This window comes from Nannospalax galili, unplaced genomic scaffold (assembly GCF_000622305.1).
Source record: "Nannospalax galili isolate Female #2095 unplaced genomic scaffold, S.galili_v1.0 scaffold579, whole genome shotgun sequence".
Taxonomy (NCBI): Eukaryota; Metazoa; Chordata; class Mammalia; order Rodentia; family Spalacidae; genus Nannospalax; species Nannospalax galili.
Window position 1 is genome coordinate 1,219,337 of NW_008344599.1, and position 24,401 is coordinate 1,243,737.

A 24,401-nucleotide genomic window follows, 5' to 3' on the forward strand; every position below is an offset into this window, starting at 1 on the left:
CTGTTGGTATTTTGTGGGGATATGTTATTTTGGTTTTTCATGTTATTTTTTTCCTCTGTGATTTTGACATGTGAATATCTTTTGTGGTTTCTGATTCTTGTGTGAGACTCAAGCCTTCATGTTTAGGTCTGCTTCTTTTTGTAAACTTTTGTGGTTTTCTTTTGGGGCATTAGAAGATGGTTCATCTAAGCTTCCAGTTCTCTCTTTTGATTTTATAGTGGTATGGCCGGATTGCCTTTGTCTTCAGGAGTTCCCACAGAGGTCAAATTTAGGTGAGGGTCAGATGTTTTCAGGCTTTCTTCTAAGGTCTGGATCCCTCTAGGAACGATTTTGGCTTCAGAAATTTTGGGGTGCCTGGCCCAGGAAAGATGCTGGTCTGTGGCAGCTGATGGCCTTGCCACTCAGAGATGCAAAGGCGGATGGGGTGGGAAGAGGCTCCAAGGACTTCTGGGGACTGCACTGAGGAGCTGGGTTGGTCTAGATGCAAAGGATCAGGAAGAGGAAAGGTCAGCCCCCGTGTCCCAGAAAGAGGCTGATGTGTGGTGCAGGCCCAGGGAAGTAGAGGGAGGTGAGGGTGGGGCCAGGCCAGAAGCAGTGCTCCTGCGGCCCAGAGAAGGCACTATGTTGGTCTGGATGAAAAGGATCAGGAAGCAGTATTGGTTCCCCAGGTGTCTGGGGCCCCAAGACAAGGAATGGGACAGGACCCAAATTAGGAGAGACTGGTGGGGGAGATGGGAGCGTGAATGAGGCTGGGGCAGTCAAGGCGCGGAGGGTGTGATGGACTTCCAATACATTGATAATTTTACTAGTGCTCTTAGCTTACCTCAAAAGGAATTAATTGATTTAATTTTAGAGCCCAAATGTTCTGTAAATAAATTACTGCACACTGCATTATGTATTCTTCTCATATTATTGTTTGACCATGTTTTCTGGTGAAGAGCACAAAGCAGAATAGAATGCTTGGTAGTGGAAAGAAAAACAAGTTCTATGTAAGATTCATTATAGTTTGCATTTTTGTTTTCAGTTCTACTTTGGTAGACCTTGGAACTTTGGTTGAAAAACTTTCATTATGTTTTAACTGAGCTTGAGTCTCTTTAACTATTCCCCTCCCCGTTCCCTGAGACTGCTGCTTTATTTTGTCCAAAAGAATCCTTGTGACTACTTACTTTAACACCTGAATTCTTCTTTATGAATCTTAGCCACAGGCTGGTAACTTCTTAAAAAATTTAAAATTTTGACTCCCTTTATTAGGAAGTGACATTTTCAGTTTGAAACTGAAACCAAATTTGTATGAAATGTATCTGAATTATTTGATAGGGCTGATGTAACAAAGTAACACGAACTAGGTGGCTTATAACAACAGAAATGGTCAGTTCTGGGGATTGGATTCTGAAGTCAAGGTCTGCAGTTCTGTGTGCCCTCTAAAACTTGCAGAGAGTCCTTCCTCCCTGGCCTTATCCTAGCTCTTGGTGGTTTGCTAGCAGTCTTTAGCATTTGATAGCTTGAGATGCTATCACTCCAATCAGTTTTTTTGTGGTCACAAGTCTTAGTGCTCAGGTGTCTTTACATGACTGTTTTCTCCAATAAGGACACTGGTCATAATGAGTTGGGGTCCATCCTACTCCAGTATGGTATCATCTTAACTAATTGCATCTACATCAACTCTATTTCCATACAAGCTCACATTCTGAGGAGCTGGAAATGGTGTGCATATATGTGTGTGTGTGTGTGTGTGTGTATGTGTGTGTGTGTTTCTCGTATGTGTTCAGACACTGTCTCTCTAGGTCATTTATGTCTTTTTCTTCCTCATCTCCCACCTTGTACACTTTCCTCTGCCCTTTCCTCTTCACCCTTATTCCTCCTTTCCCTCACTTACCCCAAACCTCAGCTCTGACTACAATATAACCAAAAAACTTCCAGTTACTATTTTTATTATGAAAGTAGTCATTCCTTAGCAACCTGTTATAGTTTTAATGCCCTCAGTTGTACTTCTAAAGACAATTATAAAAATCACTAAGAAATAATAATGGAAAGAGCTTTGTGATATAGATGACTAAAATCAACAAAAACCAAGTTAAAACGATATAGATGAATATGATTATTGATTTTTATAGCAAATTATAAAAATAAGATAACATAAATTATGTTTTTTTCTTATTGCCTAATTTATAATAATTCAGGGCAATGTAAGGCTAAAATTTTATGAGGCAAGAATTACCATAAAAAGCATGATATTTCTTTTGAAAATGTCTGGGGTACATAAATCAGAATAACATATTAACAACTAGGTAAAATGGCGCACACCTATAATCCTAGTACTGAGGAGGCCACAGCAGGAGAATCAGGATTCGAGGCTGGCCTGGGTTATATTGTGAGATTCTGTCTCTAAAAATGAAATAAAGACTCATATGTTAATATAAGGAATCATTCTAATAGGCACATTAGGCACTGAAATTAAATTTTCTACATTTGAAGAGAAGGGTGTATTTTCTAAAAGCTAATCAGTCTGAAAGCAACCACAGGAGTATGCTTTTCTTTTGTAGACTAGAAAAATGGTTATTGTGAAATAGGAGGTAAGGAAGGACAGCATCTGAGATGACTTAAGAATAGATGTATGCTTAGATGGCTTAGTTCCATAGAGTTCCATAGAACCCAAGAATCTATAGATCAATCCCTTTGGAAATTCTTTGTATATCAAAGCATCATATATGCATTTCTGCTTGGCTAAACCTAAATCAACGTGAAACCTCAGTGTCACCCATCAGTTGGCTGTGAGGTCCTTTTGCTCTATTTAGCTCGAAATAGTGAGTGATGAGGACACTATGAATTATTGGCAGCTGGTTACTGCTGGGTGAGGAAGAGCAGATCTTCTTATAGGGAGCGACTCTAGATAGGCTGACTAGACCCCAATGGATGAACTTGCACCGAGGAACATCTGTGGATACTAACTTGATGCAATAAGCCCTAACACAAATGACAGAATGTATGAATTCCAGTCAGGGGGCCTATGGGAGAGTGCCAATGGGGAAGGGGATATAAAAATGATTAAGACTGAATAAGATGTTTTATATGAAATACACAAAAACTCAATGAAATATTTACAAAAAAGAAAGAAATAGTGAGCGAACAAGCAAAAGCGCTTCGAGGGCTGATCTCTGGCAGCTGTCCTCTCCCTTGGTACTTAACAGTAGCCAGAAGTGGCAGCAGGCAGGAAGGAGCAGCAGCAGCAAGTGCCGCCCCTAATGTTGCAGTCCTGTAGTATTGGCAACCTCCATCCTCCAAGTGTCACAGCTCTTGTGTAGGCCCAGGAGGACAGGATTTCTCAGTCCTTGACTACTGTTGGTGTCTCAGCTACCACTCAGGCTGAGGTATGGGGCAGCAGCCAGGGTTACAGCTCTTGCAAAAGCTTAGAATGTTGAGATTCCTTAGTCTTTAATACTAGCCAGTGTTATAGCTCTTGGTTCAGGGTCTGACACCCTGACCCTAAAGACTTGACAGCTCTCAGCAATTCCTTCTCTGGGGACTAGGGACGGCAGTTTCTCTTCTTTAGCTCCTCATAGCCTTTTATCCTTCTCTGAGCTCAGTTCTTCTCCCTCACTGTATCTCTCCTTCCATGACCCTTTCTCCTCCTGCTTTGGCTGCTCTCTGGTTGTTGAGCTGTTTCTTTTTCAGGGGTCAAGCAGCCAGCTGCCTTGCTGCTTTCATAGCTTGGCCAGTTGCTCTGCTCCACAGCCACTGCTGCTGCCACTGCTCTGCCATCCCTGTTGCTTCTTTCTTTAAGCTACTAGCTCAGCCTACACCACTAAAATAGGTAAGATAAGACCATGAGAGAGAAGACTTACTGGGCTTAGTGTTGGAAAATCAAGGGAGGCAGCACAGGAAAATTTCCCAGCCAACTAGCCAAGTAAACCTAAGTAGAGGGCTTAGTGTTGTATACCAGTTTCCTCCAAGATAAAACACTCCACCTTGGAGGAAAACTCATTGAGACTGGGTGTCCTAAAAGGAGTTGAACAACAGGATGCCCTAAAAGGAGGGATATAACAGGATGTTTTGAGGGGAGTTGAAACATTCTATCCCACATTTAGCTTATTTGGGAAGTAAACAAAATGGTTTCAGGAACTCCCTAAAACTGACCAGATTCACACTCCCTACCCAAGCATATATAATCCTTAAGGATTGCTAAGAGACATTCTTAGACAAGCTGCTCTGTCTAGACTACAACAGGCAGAGATCAGCTGAACTTCTGGGAAGAGGCTTAGACTAACTGAGGTGCCTGGAACAGACGTTCTCCAACCTGTTGAGCTGCCTGAAGTTGTGTAGTGCGTGCTCCAGGATTCCTTTACAAATGGTCACCTGTGCTGGGGTGGTGGGCTTTGATGTTGCTACTGTCTGTGAGTCATTTTTGCTTCTGTAAGTAGCACCCCACCCTTACTCCTGTAAGAAACCCCAATAAAACTTACTGGTTCATCAAGTTGGACTTTGGTCTGTTTTTGGGGTGAGTAGATGTTTGTTCATGTCTCCTTAGGAACGACATCACACAACACCTATGTAATCTAAGGAGGAATGTTTGGACCAAGCACCTTTGTTTTGGAGCAATCATAAGCCATTTGCTTCGGTCTACTCACAGCATTGCCTTTTAGGATTAATTACAACCCTTGAGGTTTGTGCTTTACACCAGTCACAGCCTTGCCTCTTTAGCACAAGTCACAGTAATCCCTCTCCAAGACTACGAAGGGAAGTGTATACCTTTGGTCTAGGTGGAAGTGACTGTAAGGTCATTTAGAGGCTTGTGATAGCGTAAAGCCTGGTATGGACTATTTCAAACAGCCTTAGCTGAGGCTGTGCCTTTAGAAGCCAGAACAAGCTGCTGTTGTCTTTGCATTGTTTTCTGAAGGCATTGGTGGAGTGTTCAGAACAGCTGGTGCTGGCATAAGGGTGGTTTGACTGGCTGTTTGACTAATGGTCAAGGCAGTCAGGGCAGGAAGGAAGAGTCCAACAGATGCTAAGGAGGGAGTCCAATTTTCCGTCCCTCCATGTCTATGCTTATTTACGGGAAAAGAAACTTCAAGAGTGCTTACAACAAGAACTTACGGAACTTATCATTAACACTAATGGTGATTTTGCAGCACTTTAACAGTGCTGAATACTTGCTCAGTGCCCCAGGGAGAGGCAGGTCCTCCTTATCTGTCACATTAGTATCAAAAGATCTGGGAAATGCAGTTGCTAGCTTATCAGGTGTGGTAGATTAAGAAGTCTAGCTAGCAAGGAATGTGAATTTAACTGAATCAAGAATTTCCACAGAAATGAGCACTTGAGTTGCCTTGTACTTCATGCTGAACAAGCTCAGCATTAACCTGTGTGTGCTTGTGAAAGTTTGTGTGCATGAGTGTATCTGATATTATAGTTCATAAATGTCCTAGAAATTAGAGTAACTGGTCCACCGATATGTAACCTACTGAAAAGATAGTAGGATGACTCCTGAGGCTTCTAACAAGAAATGATGAAATGAACTTGTTGGTGAATATAGGACTAACACAAATCTTTAGAGAAAGGCACATTGAAGTGACCAGACAACTTTCTTTGAGGACGTTCTCAGACTTCATCTAATATTATGTCAGTTATTTTTGTTTCCTTAGGTCTAGTTCGTTAAAGTTTTTTTTTTTTTTTTTTTAAACTAAAAAATAGAAACAAGGGGCTGGAGAGATGGCTCAGCAGTTAAGAACACTGGCTGTTCTTGCAGAAGACCTGGGTTCGAATCCCAGCACCCACATGGCAGCTAACAACTGTCTGTAACTCCAGTTCCAGGGGATCCGACAGCCTCTTCTGTCCTCCCCGGGCATTGCATGACACAGGCGCACTTATCTACGTGCAGGCAATAGATACATACACATAAAATAAAAATAATAAATAAAATATTAAAAGAATGTAAACAAAAACAAAACCTAAAATGAAAAAGTCTATGAATTTACTTGAAAGAGAGGCAGTAAATCAGTGGAGTGGAGCTGATGAAGCATCTGATCCAGTAGGTAATCAAGTGAGGAGTCCAAGGGACTAAGTGTTTGAAGAAGAAAAGGTCTAAATCCAGAGTCTAAGAGAAATGTCAGGGATTCTGGGTCCTGTTATAAAAGAGCACTGGGTGTGGTGGCTACGAAGGAAGGGCCCTTTCAGGTCTGTTTCTCAGTGAGTGTTTTTGAGCAGACACCATTATTTCTGGAAGCCCTCCCCATCCCAACTCTGGTCTGTGTTTTATGTCTCACCAGCCGTTTCCTTCTGATAACAACCCTGCCCTATGTCTCAGGATAAATTCTGGCAGCTAGATTTCGATTCAGCACTCTTAAATCCATGACTATGGTTAATTGAGATTAGGTAGATTCTTTCTCTATTTATCATTATGATTCAGGAATGAATGGTTTTTCAGTTTGAGATGGACTTAAAGATGGGTAGAGAACTGTTTTGATTTTTGGTTCAAGTTCTTCATTAGCAACACCTTTCAGATTTCTGAAAAAAATTTAACTGAGGACCTCTATACAATGTTTCTTTTTTCATGATATTCTGTCATTCTGATACTTAAATGAGCAGGTTTTAGGCCAACAATTGCAGATTTTTAGGAGCATTTAAAAATACAGTTTTTATGTCAGAATCTGGCTTAAGTTTTTGGTGCATGGTGCTACACAGGCTGTCAGGGAAGAAAAGTCTTTGATGGTCTTGCTCAGCACTAGACCTTACATGCTACAATACTGAGCAGCTAGGAAAGCTGTGTCCACTGGTGCAATGGTGGCATGGCTGTTATAGGGACAACCAACTCTTTCTGATTGGATTTGAGGCCAACAGGAGAGAATCCATGCTTGGTAGTATAAATCTGGTCAAAAACCCATTGCTGAACCTAGAGAGTTGGCTCAGTGGTAAAGAACATTGGCTGCTCTTGCAGAGGACCCAAGTTTGAAGTCCAGCACCCACATGGCAGCTAACAACTGTCTGTAACTCCAGTTCCAAGGGATCTGACACCCTCTTCTGACTTCAGTGGGCATTGTATGACATGGATGCACTTAAATCCATGCAAGTGATACACTCATACACATAAAAAAAGCCAAACAGCCGGGCATGGTGGCTCATGCCTTTAAATCCCAGCACTTGGGAGGCAGAGGCAGGCAGATCTCTGTGAGTTCAAGGCCAGCCTGGTCTACATAGTGAGTTCCAGGATAGCTGGGGCTACAGGGAGACCCTGTCTCAAAAAGACCAAAACCAAAACCAAAACCAAAACCAAAACAAAATAAAACAAACAGACAGAAAACCCCAAAACAAAACAAAAACACATGGCTGAGTAGGTCATAGGTCTTGGCAGGGGCATACTATTGTTTTGCTAAGTGGTCATGTTGTCAAACAACAATCTAAATATTTATGTTTATATTTATAGTTCTGTGCTGCTCTTAGCCTTAGTTGGAGAAGCTTCTTTTTGCAGTGGGCAGTGGCTAATTCAGAGATTTATAACTGGTCAGACTGCCGAGAGTAAGTGATTATGAGTGTTGAGTGCTAAAAGGAACTTCTATAAACCTCTCCCCACCAAGGCTCAGGAAGCATCACAGAACAGACAGGAGAAAGAATGTTAGAGCCAGAGGATAGAGAAAGGAGCTGTGAAGTGCCATCTTCTGGACTTGATAAGCCCATTGTACTCATGAACCCACAGCAGCTGTGGTTATCGGCATAAGACCTGCACAAGGTCTATCCAGTCAACATTCCAGTATAGATGTGGGGGGGGGGCTTTCATGGGGTGGGGCTCTCATCCTTAGCTGGGGCGCTATTTGCAGTTGATGTCTGCTGGGGGAGGGAGAATAATCTTTTGGGGGGATGTGGCCACTGGTGCATGGGATATGCATATGGGCGGCACTAACTAGAGTCAGTGGACTAGAAAATAAAAGAGAATGTGAAATTAGGTGAGGGACATGCTGGGAGGGAAGTTGGGGGAAAATTGGAGAGAAGTAGGGGTGGGTATGATAAAAATATATTGAATATATGTAAAAAATTTGAAGAATGCCATAAAAGATAGAAAATCTCACATAAATGATCTTGTTGTGTTTGAAGTCACTGTGAATATTTCTCAATGCCAAATTTTCTGCTCTAGTGCCCCTTATCATGAGGCAATCACCTCCTGTTCTCATACTCATGCAAAACATAAAAGCTATTATGGGGAAATATGATTTAGGGCTTGACACTCAAAATTTATGCAATTTCAAAATCACTAATTATCATATTAAAACAATTTTGAATAAATTAAGTTACAGCAAACCAAATACTGGGCTTTAAAAGAACCTTTATCTTAAACTCAATAGAAAGTTGTATAAAGATTGACTGATGGAGATAAGACCAGAGCATTAAGATGAGGGGATACATGGACTAGGGATATATCTCAGTGATAGCGTGCTTGAGCCTAGCAGGAAGAAGGCTCTGGGTTGATCCTGAGCACCATTAAAACAAAACAGAAAACACCAAAAGAGAAAGTACAGCACAGCGTATGCGTCTAAGATGAGGCACACCGTCAGATGGACTGAAAGGCAGAAATACGTGGTACTGCATTCCTCCAACTGGCTGCATTCCCCTTTGTTACGGACTTCGTAGTAACTGCTGGTACTTGATAGCAGAGAAGATAGCAAGTGGCCAGGAGAAATAAGGGTGCAACTTTGATATTACAAGGATAACATATCCCTTAGCAATCAACAATGGAAGTGGCTCATGTTGAAAACAAGTCCTATAGCCAAATTGAGTGATAACGATCATGGTGGTGCTAGAATTTCTGGGTGGAGTGTTCTGCTAGGAGCCTGATTTTTGTTGCCCCATTTGAGTATTATATAAATTTTATTTATTTGTTTATATATGATTCAAATTGAACCATGTCTTCTCAAGCAGATTCTGGCTCTCTCAGTTACATTATGACAATAATGTGGCAGAAGGAAATGCTGCTCAAAGATGACCTGGATGTTCAAAAGCTGATCAAGTGATATCCTAAGGGTATATTTGACCACCCAGTGCTAAGCCTCAGAGGGATCAACAGCAGCTTCCATCCAGAAATCTCCTTAGGGTGATTATCAAGACAAAACAATTGTGCGGACTGAGGAGAGACTTTTCTCAGGCATGTTTCGCTGGCCTGAACAATTTCTCAGTGGCAAGCTCTCAGCAGCCTCTGGGCCCAGAACCAATCATTGCTGCTATAAATGTACTGCTAAGACTGTGTCACTAGATGAGAGACCTCAGGAGCATCAGAAACAAAGGCTCAAAGGGGCAGATGGTTACCAAGAGCTTTTGATTATGCAGAAGGGAGAAGAAAGACACATCAGGTAAGAACAGACATGGTGACAAGAGGTGCCAACATGGCAGATTTAAAAACCATTTGGGAGGTGACAGTATCCCTCATGTTGTTCTCAGGGGCTGCATAGACAGATCCTTGCACACAGGATAAATCCATGGGCTTAATGCCTCAAGAGATTACATTAATCTTTCAAGAGATTTCCCCCACATGAGATTATGAACTCAGGACCACCAACATCAATTCACTGGCGTCTTGCGAAGACAAAGCCAAGATTTCCTTCAGCTGCTCTCAGTCTTTCAGACATTAAGGAGTTTCTATTATTGCCTGTGGTGACATCAAGTCCTCAGTTTTGGGGAAATGATTTGTTTCTAAAGTATTTCATTTAGTAGCTTTGATAATGGCTTGCTTTCTGCATTTTTGTAGGTGTAGAGCGTGTGGTGTGATAACCCTGTGTGTCCCATTAAACTTTTTGAACTCTTTAAAGGCAGGCCTATTAGCTCCATTAGACTTGAAGGAGCCACAGCCCACTTTTGATAAAGCCCAAGTTCAGATGCCAAAGGGATCTGACTTTATCAGACAACATAATGACTCCCTGATTGAGAAAAGTGAATTAGAATTGAGGATGAATTTAGAGTCCAATTTCTTTTAAACACATGGATGAGAAATTTGACTTTAAATTTTAATTCATTTTGATTTTACTTACAAAGGACTTTAATATTAGAGCTTTAACTTCTTCTTAGACATTTAATAATGAAGCTGGGCATGGTGTAGTGTGCCTTTAATACCAGCACTTGAGAGGCAGAGGCAGGTGGAGCTCTGTGAGATTGAGGGCAGTCAGGTCTGCAAAGTGAGTTCTAGGCAAACTAGGGCTACAGGGAGATTCTGTTTGGAAAAAAAAAAAAAAGAAATTTAATAAGTGAGGAGACTGTTGTATTTAGATTTTGGGCATCAGTTACTGATACTGTCATTTGATTTCAGCATAGAACCTTTGATGGAACTATGTTGGAGAATATGACTAAATTAATTTGGATTGGGACTAGCTAGAATAGGGAGTGAATTTCATGGCATGGCCTTATAGTTAACTGATCTATTGGAACAAGATTTCCATTGACTTCCAGCATTCATGGAGGATTTGTGGGCCCTGAGAGCTTGTTTGGAGGCTTTAGCAGAGGAATGCAGCTATGCCTATATCCTTGAGTAAAGAATGATCGTCTTCTTTGACTGAGCATAGCTCAACTTCAGGAGGAACACGTAAGGAGCAGTGAGGGAGGAAAAGGATATTAGCCAACCAGCCAGCTCAGCTGAACCAACCCTAGTGTAAAGCCAAATCCTCTCCTGGGAGGCCCACACTGTGTGCACTCTCAGCTCCCAGGCCCTCTGTGAAGTATGCTGAGACCTTCCCTCCCCACGCTGTCTTTCCAACCCGACCAACAAACTGCCACAATGTCTCTCTAAGCTACAGTTTAGGGAATAAAGACATTTATTTGCGCTTGCCAATAAAGCTTATGATGTCCAGGAGGGGTCACTCACAAAGGCATGGATCTCCATGGGCTCTTTTCCCTACATCTAGGCTGAGCTTTCCAGATCTGCTCCCGCCAGCCCCAAGATGGCCAAAACTACCACTGCCTCCCTGGCTTCTTCCGTGTCTCTCCTTAGACCCCTCCCTCCCCCCATGCAATTGAAGCTGACTGACTGGGTGGAGGGGTGACTGTCTCTCCCTAGGTGGAGTCTCTTAGGGTTCAGACATTCAGTAGTTGCGGATTCTTTCAGAGGGCATACCTACCCAACACCTGGTGATGAGCCATGGTGTGACAAGAATAGCTAGAGCACTACAGTATCTGTTGGGAAGGATTTATCTATAAAGGTATACTGCTGATAGTCATGTCTTTGAATGATAATAGGATTATTGATTGAGGTTGATGGATAACAATAACAGAAGGTAGAGATGTTTTAAATGAAATATTTACATTCCACTCCTTTATGGAGGTGGACTTAGAGAAAGAGAGGTTCTCTGATTGCACTCTACACTTACTCCTCTTTTCAGAGAGGCCTCCTTTTCTCATCTTTGCCTTTAGTAGTATCACGTTGGTAGCTTAAAATCTCACCCAGTGGGAGCATTTGCAGTATGGAAACCAGGAAATACTACATTTCATGTCTTTTTGTGTTGGAGAGCAGCCCCCAGGCCACTGGAAAGAGTGCCATCTTATTGATCCCTTTAAGATAAAAAAGTCAGTGCCTTCTTTTTCTCTTTCTCTCTCTGTTGAGGATGTGTGTGTGTGTGTGTGTGTGTGTGTGTGTGTGTGTGTGTAAGATCTTGCTCCTGTTGGCTGAGAGCATATGTCTGGATCCGTTCCTGACCACATGATGACCTTGGCAGTAAGCATTCTGCTCCCATGACTGAAAGTCTGTCTGGTTCAGCATGACCTGGGACTGGGTGACTAAATCTGTCTGCATCTAGGGATCAGTGCTAAGCCATTTTCACTAACCCAGTCCCTTTCAGCTTTAAAATCAATATTATGACTTCCACAGATCTGACTTCTTTTATTGGTTTAGTACTCAGATGGCAAAGGAGGGAGGTATGCTGAAAAGCCTTTTCAAACCTTAACATTCGCGTTTCCTTCTGAAGTATTTGGGAGGTTGTACATACTTTAAATTCTTCTAATACTGTCTTATTTTTCCAAAGGCTTATCGAATTTAATCTGTGTTACCCAAACAATATTGGGTATGGGTCTATCCCTTGGAGTCTAGTCGACCTACCTGGCATCACACTCCTAAAGAAAACTGACTCTTATTCTCCTAGAAGCTATCAATTGCCAATAGTTCCTCAGCTAGGGCTGGGATTTCCTGCCGGCCTCCCCATCCATGCTGGATTTTTGTCTGACTTGGGCTTGCTTAGGTCTTGTGTACACTGTCACAAGTAGTGTGGGTTCATATGTGTAACTACCCTGAAGTGTCCAGATCATATCCCTGGCTCTTATAATCTTCCCACCCCATCTTCCATAATGATCCCTGAGACTTGGGAGGAAAGGGTGTGATATAGGTGTCCCATTTGGGGCTGAGGACTCCACATTCTCTTTGTAGGTTGTCCTACCATGGGTTTTGTGAAATTCTATGTGCTGCCAAAAGAAGCTTCTCTGGTGAGAGTTGAGAGATGCACTTAATCTATGGGTATAACAATAAGTCATTATGAGTCAGTTTAATATTATGCCTCTTTAGCTAAATACTGTTTAGAGTAATATCAGTAGGTTCTCCTCTCTGGACCTGTCTAGCTACAGGTTCCTGGCTTGTATAGTAGTGCCAAGTATAGGTTCCATTTCTGAAGTGGGCCTTAAATCCTATCAGAAGGTGATTGGTTACTCCTATAACATTAGCGCCAAAAATATTGCAGTTTTATAAGCTGCATTTTCTATTTGAAAAATGATCTTACCAAGAATTGGAAATTTGTATTATATATGTATATATTTTAAACAAAACTCACATAATTTAAAGAAAGCTGTATCTCTTGTTCCTGATGCAAGCATAACAATGAAATTGCACTTTCTTTCTTATATACTCTTTTTGAGTAGAACATTTTTCTTTAATAATTTTTTGGAATAATTTTAGGTTTATAGACATATTGAAAACACAATTCAGAGTGCTCTTACATGCTCTCTGTCCAATTTATCCTGATATTATTATCTCACATTGTCATGGTACATTTGTCAAAACTGAAAAACAGCATTAGTATATTATTAGTAACTAAACTCCAGTCCTTTTTTAGCTCGTTCTAGTTTTCATATTACTATTCTTTTCCTGTTTAAGAATTCAGTCCAGGACTCAACAGCACATTTACTTATCATGTCTTTTTGTCTTTTTAGTTTCCTTTGGTCTGTGGTGACTTCTCAATCTTTTCTTATTTTTCATGACCTTGACAATATTGACAAGTACAGGTTGGATATTGTGCAGAAAGTCTCTCAATTTCGGTTTGTCTGATGTTTTTCTCTGTAGTAGACTGATATTATGGGTTTTTGAGATGAATTATTCATTGTTTTTAATACCTACAAATAAAATAGATAAATAGATATTTATATATGTTATATAAGATTGTTTTGAATTTTAAAAACCAAGTGTGAGATACCGTTTTTGCGGCTTTCAGTTTGAAATTCGAGATTGTTCTTGAGATTCTGTCTCTTTGGATCACATTTTTTTTGCTATAGTGTAATATACGCATTCCTGAAAATTCTCATGTTCTGCATAATTTGTGCACTAAAAATAACAAGGATTGTGGGATAATTAGGCCCATAGATAATTGGAGGCAGACCATTCAAAACCTATGCACTAACATACCAAAGGACTAATATGAACAGTAACAACCCAACAAAATTATCAGTATAGTAAAGGCTTCGCAGACATTTTCACCAGCTTCGCAGTTAGTCCAGCATTTATAGCCTTCAGTCCAGAGCTCCACGACCTCCTTTGATATATAGTTCTTTGAGGGCTATCACTTTCAATAGAGGCTGGGTTCATGGAGACTCACAGGCTGATCATGAGTGTGGTTTCCCCAGTCATTGATAAAATTTCAGTTTAGCACAGAAATTCTTGGCAACATCTTCACAACACATACAGCACCACAATGTAGTTTAATACTGTGGAATGCACAGCAACGCCTGAAGTCGCTATAAACCATCTCTGCATTTAGCAGAATTCTCAACCTCTTCACTAAGATCTTCACACTTTACTAAGGATTTTTCTTTGCTCTTGAGAAAGTGTGGTCTTTATTGCTTCCCTGTTAACCTGCTGGGGAAGATGGCATATGAATGAATATAACCTCTGTGTTATATTGACGCTATTCTTTAATTTATGCAAATCTGTAATTTACATATTGAAATAAAGTATGATCCAATTTGAATATAGCCACTTGATTTGTGGTGGTGCAGGATGTACACATATTTTCTTCGTGCCTTTTAATTGAGGCAAACAGTTCTTTCATAAAAAAAAAAAAATTCCCAGACGGATGCTTGGGTTCCTTCATTTCTTTCCCCTAATAATAAGCAATGCTGCAAAGAATTTTCCTGTATATATAATTGAGTGGCTTTTTGTAGTTTATTTTCATAGAGGTAGGATTGCAGGACTCTTTATAGGATGTGAATATTTTTATTATTACTTAAATTTTTATTTTTAAATTTTTATTTTGTGTGTATGAGTGTAATGGCTGCATGTATGTGTGTCCTGCAATGCCCATGCAGAGGTCAGAAGAGGGAACTGGATCCCCTGGAACTGGAGTTACAGATGGTTGTTAGCTGTCATGTGGGTGGCTGGAAACTGAGCCTGGGTTCTCTGCAAGAGCAGCCAGTGCACTCAACTGCTGAGCCATCTCTCTAGCCCTACAGAGACCTGTGTCATGCAATGCCTGTGACGGTCAGAAGAGAGCATCACAATTCCTGGAACTGGAGTTATAGTTGTTACCTGCTATGTGAGTGCTGGGAATCAAACCCAGTTCCTCTGCAAGAGCAGCCAGTGCTCTTCACTGCTGAATAGTTTTAAGCAACATATACATTAATTTGGAGAGTATTAACAGTATAATGAATAGTCCTTAATATACTATGTTTTAAATAAAAATCTTGTCCATTTCTGTTTGACCTACTTCCAGGTGTCTTTAGGTTTTATCAATACCATGCCTGGTATCTTATATGCTGTCTTTCCTAACAGGTTACTTCCAGGGAAAAGAAGCACTTAAAATTTGTTTTATGTTTATTTTATATCAGCACCAGTGTTGAACTGCAATTGATTCTAAGAGTTATATGAATATTTCTAGGATTTTTGATATAGGCAACCATATGTAAATACTGTACATTTCTAGTCTTTTCTGATCATCAAATCACTTCTTTCTTGCCTTACTGTCTTGAATCCCACAATGCAGTAGGTTGATAATATGTATCTTGTTACTAAAAAGGGGTAGTCCTAAAATTTCATTTTGTGGTGTGTGTGTGTATGTGTGTGTGTGTGTGTGTGTGTGTGTGTGCGTGTGCGCATATGCAACCTTTTATATGCAAAGGCCAGAGGAGGATGTGAGGTGTTTTCCTTTATCACTCTCTGTCTTATTCCTTTGAGGCAAAGTCTCTTATTGATCCTGAGGCCGTGCTGTTTTTTCACTTGGCTGACTAGGGAGCCATAAGGATTCTCCTGTCTCTGCCCCTTAGTGGTCACAGGCGTGCAGTGTGGTACCTGTGTTTTTTACATGAGTACTAGGGATCCAAACTCAGGTCTTCATGCTTGCCCAGCAGGCGTTGTTACCCACTAAGCCATTTACCCAGCCTTCGTTTTAAAGAATAATGTTTTCTGTAGAGTTTTATTGAAACTATTTTATTTTTAATTTAATAAGGATTGATAAAAGGTAAATTTTTAAACTCTAAGGAATTTTAAATAGATGATTTAAAGTCATCCCTTTGCATGATGTTTTGATATGCTATTTAAGTCAGTCAAGACAGTATAATTTACATTGATAGGATTTTCCAATTTTTTTGAGGAATGTGTCTTTGACAGGTACATGTTAGTTAGTTATCTTACCTTGTCTAAGATAAATCTCTATAGTTGACTACCAGAAAAGGTGCTGACCTACTTCAAATCTCCATGGGAACTACTCAGGCAGTCAATCCTTGTCCAGTTGCATGCACATCTACTCCTCAGGCATGTGAGGGGAGGGCTGACTTCACTCCTGCCATGTATGTTTATATGTCTCATCCTGCCTAAGCTTGCTGAATCATTTACCTACAACTACGAGGTTTGGACCTTGGCCTCCCACTGTACTAGACAACAGCTGATACCCACCTCTGCCAGTAATGTTGAGTTGTCGTGCAGATTGCTATTGTATCCTTGTCTCTGATCACACCAGGGGGAAGGCTATTTTCCAACATTGCAGGCTCACAGCTCCAGAGCAGATTCCTTTCTCAGAACCTGGTGTTCAGATCCCTCACACTGCTCCTACAGTGTAAACCCAGTAAACCCTGTCCCAACCACATATGTGAATTCTACCTGGCCATTTTGCCTTTGTTTGTGCCTACTCCACTTAGCTGTGATGTTTTGATTTTTTTCCTATGTAGTTTGGTTTGATTTGCTTATACTTTATGTTAGGTTATTTTTTGAATAGATGAGATTCATAGCTGAGATTGACTCCTTTTCTGGCGTTATTTTTATTTGGGTTCTGAGTTAACTTATTACCGTATTCTTAAATAAGGTTATCTTAAGCCAGATAACTTTGTCTCTTCTCACTTTAAATTCTTTTATCTTGACAATTTTCTAACATCCATTGATTAACAAAGTTTTATCTTATTTTTAATTGATAAAGAATAGTGGCATATATTTTGGGGGTTCAATGCAATCTTTAGATACATATATCACAGAATAGCTAAATCAGGCTAGTGAGTGTATCTATCATCTATCAACTAAATCGGGCTAATAAGTGTATTATCATTTGATAATAAATATTTATTATTCTTTTATGGCATATTCATTGATTCTTTTTGTTTCCAGGATGAATATACATACTTCTTGGAGATTGCTAACCAAAATAAGCTTGCATCTTATTCTGGTCATGCATCTTATTCTTGGCATGGTTAAGACACAGATCTTTTTTATATATCTTTCCCAGCACTTTGAAGTTCTTTTGATATGACCACGTTTGTCATCTATTCTGGGAAGTTTTTTTTAAAAATTATTTCTTTGATTATTTCTGTACCTCTTATCTAAATACTTTATTTCTCTAAAATAAGAGTTTCTTGATTTTAAAAGTTTCATGGCTTTGATTCTCAATATTTCTGACTACTATTTATGTTTGTTTATGCTTCATATAACCCAAATATCTTAATTATACATCTCTTTTAAAAAATATTTTATTATTATTTTATGTGTATGAGTATATTGTCTACATGTGTATAAGTGCCCCTGTGTTGTACAATGCCTGTGGAGGTCAGAAGAGAGCGTCAGATCCTTTGGAGCTGGAGTTACAGATGGTTGTTAGCTGCTATGTGAATGTTGGGAATCGAACCTGGGTCCTCTGTTAGAGCAACCAGTGCTCTTAACTGCTGAGCCATCTCTCTAGTTCCTAAACATGTCTTTTTAAACTCATTTTTTTCCTTTTTTGAAGACAGGTCTCATGTAGCTCAGGCTGGACTTGAACTTGCTATGTAGTAGAAGATGAACTCTCAATCCTCCTGCCTCTATCTCTCAAGTGCTGGGATTACAGACATGTGTCATCATTACCAGCTTCTCCATTTGCTCCTAAATTCTGTTTCCTAAGATTCCTTAGGTGAAGTGCTCTCTGTGCATAACACTGATTCTTTCAGCTTGCCTATGGACATTCTTACTGTTTTCCGTGGTCTATCTCTAGGAACTATGAGAAATGAGAGGAAGTTCTGACAGGGTATATCAGTAATTTATCTCCAGGGTGTGGAGACATAAGGTCTCCTTCTGGGTGTCTGCAAACTCTTGGGACAATATCCTACTTGTTGGGCTAAAGGAGTCTCATTGCTTCAGGCTGTGAGCAAAGACCTCTGCTGTTTAATGTTTGGTTAAGAAGGCAAGGTCCTAAGGAGTCTCAGAGACTCCTTAGTCAATACTGCTGCTTAGTGCTCTGCCACTCATTTTCTCTACTTTAGGCTGCACCAGAGACACTTCACATTTCTACAGCAGCCTTCCCTCCATATGCTTTGGGTTATGGTGTAGCCTATTGATGTATTTTTCTGCTTTAGAGAATTCTTTTTCCTTTCTGCTGATGAAACTCTTTTTTTTATTCTGGCACTGTATTGATTTACTTTTTAGAAATATGTTTTCCATCATTTGTAGGTTTTGAGGTGGGAAGAAAATATTGGCATTTGTGCTTAGTCCACTAATGATTAAATTTGACTTCTATGACTTTTTTTCCTGTGGTTTCTTCCTCCAGGTATCCCTTCATCTATTCACCCTCCAGCACCACTAAGCACCAAATCTGGGCCAGGCTTGGTAACATTTGGCTTTCAAGAAGGAGTGCTGTTACCCATAAGTAAAGGGTCTGCATTTTTCTCATTTTCCCTCAAAGAGATGTTCCTTCTGTGTTTGCATTAGTTTTTGTACACATCTTTTTCTTACCCTTGGAAGCTTAGTGTGGATTAATCACCAAATAAGTGAAACCAACTGATCCAGGTACTAATCACAAAGCCATTTTGTCCTCATTCACATATTGCTTGGTGTAAGAGTGCTAGCTGGATTCTTCATACATGCTCTTGACAGCTTCATATTTGACTAGATTTCCATTCCTATCAATAACACTGACCTCTCAAACCTATCTCCTCCACATTCCTACTACACCTGCCCTAGGCCTGACTCTTGTCATATTTACCATAACTTATCTAGCTATTGGCTTAGTTTCTGATCTTTAGTAAACATTCTTAACATTTGTTGGGGTCAGACTGATGACCTGAGAGCCACGTCTATGAATTTATCATTTTTATCACTCCATACATCCTCTATATTTCCAACATTAAAGTGATAAAACATGGGGCTGGAGAGATGGCTCGGTGGTTAAGAGCACTAACTGTTCTTGCAGAGGACCCAGGTTTGAATCCCAGCACCCACATACATGGTGGCTAACAAGCATCTGTAACTTCAGTTCCAGGGGATCTGAAGCCTTCTTCTGACCTCCGTAGGCATTGCATAACATAGGTGCACTTACATACATGTAGGCAATACATCATATACATAAAATAAAAATAATAAATTATATATATATATATTTTAAAGTATAAAACATGGGCTAGAGAAATGGCTCAGTTGGTTACAGGTGCCTGACACCAAGCCTGATGGCCTGAATTAGATTCCTGGGACCCACATGGTAGAAGGAAAGAATAGACTCTTGCTAGTTGCTCTCTGACTTCCATATGCAGGCCGTGGCACATGTGAGACTCCCATGAATAAATATGCAATAAAATGTAAAACACATACCTGATTATATTACTTCCTTCTTTATAGAACTTCAAAGTTCCTGTGTTACTGAAGTCTGTTCAGAAAGTTCTTGCTTACCCCAATGTCTTGAAAAGTAGTCTCTGTTTTTTCTAGAAGTTTAAACATTTCAGGCTCTAAATTAAAGTCTTTGACCCATTTTGAATTGATTTTTGTACAAGGTGAAAGATGTGAATCTAATTTCATTCTTCTGTAGGTAGAGATCCAGTTTTGCCAGCACCAATTGTTGAGCAGGTCATCTTTTTTCCAATGTATGTTTTTAATCTTATTTGTCAAGAATTAAGTGGACATAGCTTTGCTGGTTTATACCTGGGTCCTTTAGTTTGTTTCATTGGTCTACCTGTCTGTTTTTATGCCAGTACTAAGGTGTCTTTATTATTATACTGCTGTAATATAATCTTAGGTTGGGGAGTGTAATGCCTCCAGCTGAGTTCTTATTTGTTAGGATTGCTTTGACAATTCATGGTCTTTTGTGGATTAACATGAATTCTTGGATTCTTTTTCCTAGATGTGTGAAATACAACATTGGAATTTTGATAGGTATTACATTAAATCTGTATATTAATTTTGGTAGTATAGCTAGTTTCACAATATTAATTCTGCTTGATCCAGGAGCATGAAAGTTCTTTTTATCATTTAGTATCTTCTTTGATTTCTGTTTTCAGTGTTTTGAAGTTTCATTGTAGAGGTCTTTCTCTTCTTTGGTTAGGTATAGGCTTAGGTGCTTAATTTTTTCGGATCTAATTTGAGTGGACTATTTTTCCTAGTTTATTTCTCTGAAAGCATATTGTTGGTATATATGAAAGGTACTATATTTTAAGATAATGATCTTGTATCTATAAACTTTACTGTGTTTGTTAAATCTAGGCATTTTCTAGTAGATTTTATAGGTTCTTTTAAGCATAGGATCATGTCATCTGCAAATAGGGATAGTTTGATTCTTCCTTTCCTATTTTTTCCCCCTTTATTCCTTTCTTTTGTCTAGTTGCTATAATTAGGGCCTTGAGCACTGTATAAAGGGAGGAGACAGTAGAATAAACAGTTTTCAAAAACAAAAACAAATGACCAATAACTAAAAAAATATTCAAAATCCTTAGTCATCAGGGAAATTCAAATTAAAACTACTTTGAGATACTACCTTAACCCAGTCAGAATGGCTGTCATTAAAATCTGACATCAAATGTTGGAGAGGATGTGGAGAAAGAGGAACCCTTATTCACTGTTGCTGGCAGTGTAAATTAATACGTTATGGAAATCAGTTTGGAGGATCTTCAAAAAACCAAAACCAGAACTACCATATGACCCAATTATTTCACTCCTGGGCATATACCCAGAGAACTCCATATCCTACTATAGAGATTTTGCACTAACATGTTTATTGCTGCTCTATTCACTATAGGAAGGAAATAGAACCAATCTAGTTGTCCATCAACAGATTAATGGTGTTTTAGTTATGTTTTGTCAACTTGGGTCACCTGGGAAGAAGAAGCCTCAATTGAGATATTTTCTCCATCAGAATTGCTTGTGGCCATGCCTGTGAGGCATTTTTTTAAATTGCTGATTGATGTGGGAGGGTACAGCCTACTGTGGGTGGTGCCATCCCTGGGCCATGGACCTGGGCTGTATAAGAAAAATATCTGAATGGGCCAGAAGGAAGCAAACCAGTAAGCGGTTTTCCTTCATGGTCTCTGCTTCAGTTCTTGCATCCAGATCCTGCCTTGAATTCCTGCCTTGGTTTACCCAGATGATGGGCTATAAACTGTATGATGGCAAAGCTCTTTTCCTCCCCTAAGTTGCAACATGAGACCAAATAGGACAGAAATACTTGTGATGGCTAATCTCGTTGTCAACTTGACTGGATCTGGAATCAATAAAATGCAAGCCACTCATGTGAGAGACTTTCTTGATCAGATTGTTTGAAGCAAGACTACTGACCCTAAAAGCCCAAATAAAAGGACATGGAAGACGGAAACTTTCGCTTTTTGCCTGCTTGCTTTCACTCTCACTGATGAATTCGTCTTGCTGCTGGCATTATTTTGAGGATATTAGAATGAAGTTCTTAGGACTTTCAGTGTACACTGAAGACCACCAGCTCTAGGAATCTTCCAGGCCTTCAGCACCAGATTGACACTACAGAGACATCCAACCACATGCATTGAGCAACTTCTGGCTTCTCAGCCTCTCCAGTCTAAGACAGTCATTGTCGGACTGCCCTGACCATGGCAAGTAAGCCAACCTAGTAAATCTCCTTTTAGTATGAGTGTGTATGTGTGTGTGACTCTGTGTGTGTGTGTGTGTTTTCATTCTCTCAGTTCTGTACATTTAGAGAACCCTGACTAATACAAATGGATTAAAAAAATCTGGTATAATATAGAAAATGGAATATTGTTCGGCTCTAAAAAACTTGAAATCACAAGCTTTGCAGGAAACTAGATGGACTTAGAATGCAAAAGATTAAGCAAGGTCATCCAGTCTCAGAAAAAAATAAAAACAAACCTGCACGGTCTCTTTTATTTGGGGATCCTAGCCTCTAATGTATATATGTAAACAAATTCATGTATGGGTATACTGTAAAATTTAGAAAGGAGAACTGGAAAGGGTAATAAAGAAGACAAAATGCATACTAATGAATTTACATGTATAATATACCTCACAAGTCCTTTGAATGTTCCCTCAAGATCTAACACATTTTCAATGGAAGATAAGTCTTAAAATAGACAGGAGCCACATGTGATTCCATGACTGGCTGTTACCTTATTGGGAGATCTGAATTTTAAATCATGTTTTTAATTCTTTGACTATACCTGTAGGCCATAGTTCTTTGTAAATATGACTAAACCTACTGTATTTTATTCTTTAAACAAGAATTTTAGCTATTCACATCATAGAATGTGAAGATTGTTAGGAATATATTTAAAATAATCACAATTTCAAAATTTCTGAGAATTCCTGAGAATTATGGTTTATTGTCCCTGAATCTCAAAGAACTTGAAAACTTTGAGAAACTTACTCAAAGAATTTGAAAACTTTGGGAAACTTACTTTTTTTTACTGTTTATTATAATTCTAAAATGTATCATTGTTGCTGAATAAATGTACTTAAAACAAAACAAAACAAAACAAAAACCCCAAAAGCTTCAAAGTTTCTTGCTTAAGGTAAAAGGCATTAGGCCCAGTTTCTTATAGATTATCTTATTAAGCAGTTTATATAAATAGTGGTAATAGAGTCAGATGATAATGTGTGCTGAAATAATTTTGCTTGTAAAACAGAATAATTCCAGTAGTGACTAGGAAGTGGGGAATATGAAATAGATGATATATTAATGAGTTGATAAGGCTAGAGGGTGAATAAAAGAATGAATTGGTACAATCTACAGAATGTTGATTTGCAGATCCATCAGAGTTTGGACTGAAAAGACATTGATTCACTAAATGGATAATTGTGGTTAGAAATTGGGAGTTATGTGTGAAGAAGTAGAAGATGAAATTTTAAGGTTGGTGAGCATGCATCGTATTATTCTGTCTGTCTTCATAATGGTTGAATTTGTCAACTTGACACACTCTAGAATAACCTGGGAAGTATCAATGAGGGACTGTCTAGATCAGGTGGGAAGACTTGCCCTCTGTGGGTGGCACCATTCCCTAACCAAGGAGCCCTGAGCCGCATGAGTGGAAAGAGCGAGCTGAGCACAAGCACACATGCATTCATTGCCTCTGTTCCTGATGACGGATGTGTTGTGAGAAACTCCCTGGAGCTCCTGCCTCTGTTACTTCATGTTCCGGTGGATTATAAACTTGATTTGTGACCTAACGTTTCTCCCGCACGTTGCTTTTGTCAGCAATTTTATCATAGCAATAGGAAAGGAAACCGAGACAGTCTTGAATCCCTCACTTCAACTTTTGTGTCTCCATTTAAACAGTTTATATATAAAAACTTGCATCTCTCTGGCAGTTTTCCTGTGCAGGGATGTCAGGGTATTTCAGGGCAAATGATGATCAGTTTGGAACACAAGGTCTTGGACTCAGGACATTGTTATAAAGTATTCCTTTTGCCCAAACTCACTGAAATGTAAACACCCTAAAACCAAGAAATGTGTAAATTAAGAAAAGAGAGAGTCTATGGCTAACATACTTCAGATCACAGTCAGGTGAGAAACTGGGAGCAAGTAAAACTAGATTCAGAGACTTAATGTGATTGAGGCCCTGTCTCAGCTGTAATTGGAAGTCAAGGTTGGAGTGATGGGACCAAGGATCACTTCCTTTAGGCATAAGCCCTTAAAACCAGCTTACTTCAAGAAAGAGTTATGAACCGTATTTAATGTTGTCAGATGCTGCATAAGATTAAAACAGAAAATCTGCTATTAAATTTAATAAAAGGAGTGTTTATTTTGTTTTCCCCTCAAGTGATGGAAGTCAGAGCCTGATATTATTATTATTATTATTATTGGGTTAAAGAGGTAAAAATAAATGGGAAAATGAAGGTTGTAATTATAATTATAATTAACCCTCCTCCTTTTTCTTCATTTCATTTACTGCCTTTTTCTTATGTTTTCTTTCTCTAAAATATTAAATATATTACAGGATGGTGTTTGGGGAAAATTATTGAATAAAGAAGAAATTAATAATGTAGATTGTAGAGAGAGACCTGTGGGGGCAAAATTCCTTGAGCGACAGAGCATCTTGGACTATTGCAAATGTGCAAGGTAGACCCTAGTAATGGTTTATCTCTTATAACAGGAGGGAGGCAGAAAGGCTGGTAGATTTCACAATGGGGAGGTAAAGAATGGTACCAGCTAGGCTTCAATAACAATAAGACCAAATTAATAATGATATAACAAAATACAAGGCTATTTCTTTTTTAAGTAGATATTCATTTAGATAGTCGAGGGCTGAGGCAGTGGCTTTATAATAAGTTTTCCAGGTTCCGTGTATCTTTTTCCTGTGCCAACCTCACCATGCACGTTGCCCTTTGTCAGGTAAAGATGATGCTCTATGTGTGAATGCCACAGGGTAAGAAGAAGTGAAAGGGAAGCTACGTGTCTTCTCTTTAAAGAGCACAACCCAGAGATTGTCCCTATTCTGTTCCCATCTCATTGGCTAGAATTCAATCATGTTATCACTCTGAGTTG

The 24,401-nt window shown here is 39.4% G+C and overlaps 1 protein-coding gene across 1 annotated transcript in view; it reads left to right on the plus strand.

The window, feature by feature from the left end:
• Vsig8 (V-set and immunoglobulin domain containing 8) overlaps positions 1–24,401 on the plus strand; it is a 147,998-nt gene that overhangs the window by 122,213 nt on the left and 1,384 nt on the right. The gene's annotated exons all lie outside the window — the stretch shown is intronic.